This window comes from Microcaecilia unicolor, chromosome 3 (assembly GCF_901765095.1).
Source record: "Microcaecilia unicolor chromosome 3, aMicUni1.1, whole genome shotgun sequence".
Lineage (NCBI taxonomy): Eukaryota > Metazoa > Chordata > Amphibia > Gymnophiona > Siphonopidae > Microcaecilia > Microcaecilia unicolor.
Window position 1 is genome coordinate 222,846,582 of NC_044033.1, and position 432 is coordinate 222,847,013.

Sequence of the window (432 nt, forward strand, 5' to 3'; positions counted from 1 at the left end):
AACAGGTCCACACCAGGCAGCGGTCAAAGCAGGTCCACGAACAGGCAGAGGTCAGTACCAGGCAGCAGTCAAGAGCAGGTCCAGGAACAGGCAGTGGTCAGTACCAGGCAGCGGTCAAAAGCAGGTCCAGGAACAGGCAGTGGTCAATACCAGGCAGCGGTCAGAAGCAGGTCCAGGAACAGGCAAAGTTCAGAACCAGGTATCCGTCAGAAGTAGATCCAAAGCACTGCTACTAGTCAGCGAACCGAGTAGAAGCCGAAGCACTGATAGACTGAGGGCAGAGCCTTAAATAGGAAGGAATCAGGCTCAACCAGGCACAGCTGAAAACAAGATGGCAGCCCCCATTAGGAACACCCTGCGACCAAATAAGGGCTTCCTTCCTGCAGCTGCCACCTCCAAGATGGCTGCCCTGGCCTAACAGCCCTCTCCAAG